This window comes from Grammomys surdaster, unplaced genomic scaffold, assembly GCF_004785775.1.
Source record: "Grammomys surdaster isolate TR1022 unplaced genomic scaffold, NIH_TR_1.0 255, whole genome shotgun sequence".
Classification (NCBI taxonomy): domain Eukaryota; kingdom Metazoa; phylum Chordata; class Mammalia; order Rodentia; family Muridae; genus Grammomys; species Grammomys surdaster.
The window spans coordinates 5,674,559-5,677,367 of NW_021604696.1; positions in this window are offsets into that span (position 1 = coordinate 5,674,559).

Below are 2,809 nucleotides of genomic sequence, written 5' to 3' on the forward strand. Positions count from 1 at the left end.
TCCACCACCCCCAACCCCACCCCACCCCTGCCACCACCGGAGTGGGTCCTGGGCTGTAGGGGCCTGTGATGGAGCCAGGCCATGCATTCTGTTCTCTGATTCTTTGGACATGGAAAAGCAGAGAACAGAGTCAGGGACCCTAGGGGCTGGGGGGAAGGGGGGCTCCAGTTTGTCTTAGCAGTGACTATCCTTAGCTTGGTGGAGGCAGGCTAGAAGCACAGAGAGGCCTTCTATGGGAGAATTAAGCTGTGGCTTTATAGTTGAATGCCTTCTCCATGGTTCCCCATGGAGGATCTTGATGACATGGTTCTAACCTGTTTATTGATTGTTTATTCACTCCATTTTCCACAATGGAGAATAGATGTATACTGTATACCCACTTCTTAGGGTGGACCTGAGATTAAATATCTTTAGCAAGGAGGAACGTCTGGGAAGGGAAGTTTATTCCCTAAGCCCTCAGGGTCTCTAGGTACCTTATCAGCATAGAGAACTCTGTTCTGGGCCTATGCTACCACAGGTCACGTTTTCTTATGTGAGGAGTGTGGCATGTGTTCCAAGTCAGGAATCTGGCAGGGAGTGGGGAGTCACCTAAGTCTCTGGGTCTCAACCTGCTCTACCTTACCAAGCTTCCTGACATGATCTTACTGTCCAACAGCTGGTGGAGCATTTTCTTGTGGGAGAACTTAGCCCATTGTGGGTGGTACCATTCCCTAGGCAGGTGGTTCGTGGTTGTATAAGAAAACAAGCTGAGCAAGCCATGGGGAGCAAGCAACTTTCTTCAATGGCTTCTAACTCCATACCTGTCCAACCCCAACCCCACCCCTACCCACCTCATCCTATCCATGCCTGGACTTCTTGCCCTGATTTTCCTCAATGATGACGGTTATTGGAACGTGTATGCCAAATAAACCATTTCCTTTCCAAGTTGCCCTTGGTTGTGGTGTTTATCACAGCCACAAAATGCAAAGTAGGCAGACTCCTTCTGTCTCTGAGATGTTCAGATATTATCTCCCACTAGTGGACAACCTGCACTTTACAGAAATCGTGAAGTTTCCCAAGATGAAGTAGCTGCATCCACAGAGACTTTTGGAGGCCCCTAGTTACCATCCCCGGGAACTCTGCTTTGAAGGGCTGGTCATGAGGTGAAGCGACAGACCAGTCAAAAATCACTTCACCCAGCATAGGCAATGAGATTTGTGATGATTAATACTATAATATCAACAGGAACTAGAACCACCAGGAGATGACCTTGGGTCTGTCTATGAGGGAGTTTCTAGATGGGTTAATTGAGGTGGAAACACTCACCCTAAATGTAGGCAGCAGAATCCCATTGGCTGAAGTCCTGGAGTAACAAGAAAGTTCAAGCTGAGCATCTGTACCCTTCTCCCACTGCTTCCGGCTGCAAACTGAATGTATCCAGCTGCCTCCCGTCCTGGCCCTGATTCCTTTCCTATCATGGTGAACAGTGTGTGTCCCCTTGGATTCTAATCCATAATGAACCCTTCCTGTGTAAAGTCGCTCTTTACCAGGTATTTGTTTACTGCAAGAAGAGTAACTAATGCAAAGCCCAAGTTCCTACAGCACTTGTCCCATTCTTCAGAGCCTTGATTGACAGCCATCCATTTCTAGGTGTCCTTCAAAGTTAATTAGACAACCCTAAAATCAAGTTCCCAGCAAATCTGCCCTGCCTGGGACGCACCAAAATGAATGGAGACAGATGAGGAATGGAAGAGGAGGCAGGGAGTAGGAGTGGAAAGATGATTGATCCGTAAGCGTAGGGCAAGGCTTTGCATTGATGGAAAGGCTGCACATGGAGTATGTCCTGTGCAAGGATGGATCCCCTAAACCCCACAGAATAGCACTTTCCTTCATCTGCAGCCATGTTTCTTCCTGTTCAGGTAGTTCCTTCCACTGCCCAGCAGTCTCTCAGTCTGTGGACCCAACTGGGAGTCAAGGGGATTTGAAAGTGCAGCTAGTTCACACCGTGTGTTCATTCATTCATGTGTTATGTTCATTCATAATTTGAGAAGATGCATAGCAGGGACAGAATGGCTCCCACATCCTATTTCTCCTCCTCTCACTTCATCTACTGTAACATATGTGACACAGCAGGTGTGACCCAATATCACCAAGTCCCAGGCCAGAAGACACGGAGACAAGGCCCCCCAACACCTTGTCTGTCCATCTAAGGCAAGGTGTGAGGGAAGGCTGCCATAAGTGAGCTAGGGCTGGGAGGGAGCAGCTAGTGGCAGAGAAGCTGCCCAGGCTGGCTGTTCTCCTTAAGGCACAATGGGTAACGTTTCCTTTCTTTCTTTCCATCTTTCACTTTTGCTTTAATCTTCAAAATATTTATTTGTGTGTTTATTTATCCATGCATTATTGTATGTGCATGTGTGCACATGCAGTGCATGCCTGTAGCTTAGAGGATCTTGGAGAGTTGGTTCTCTCCTTCTATCATGTGAGTTCCGTTAATTAAACTTAGGTCACTAGGAATGGCGGCAGGTGCCCAGACTCGCTGAGCCATCTTGCTGGCCCAGATTTGACTCTTTGAATAATCTCCTCCAGTTAAATGGATGTTTTGCTGATGTAAATCTTGGACCATACCACAGTTCTTTATTCTAGAATAGCACTGAGAGCCATAAGGTTGGAATACTACAGAGAGAGATCATCAACAAATTGCAGCCATGAGAATGAGTTCAATCCCAGACCCAAGACAGACAGACAGACAGACAGATGATAGATGATAGATAGATAGATAGATAGATAGATAGATAGATAGATAGATGATAGATAGTAGAAAGAAAGAAAG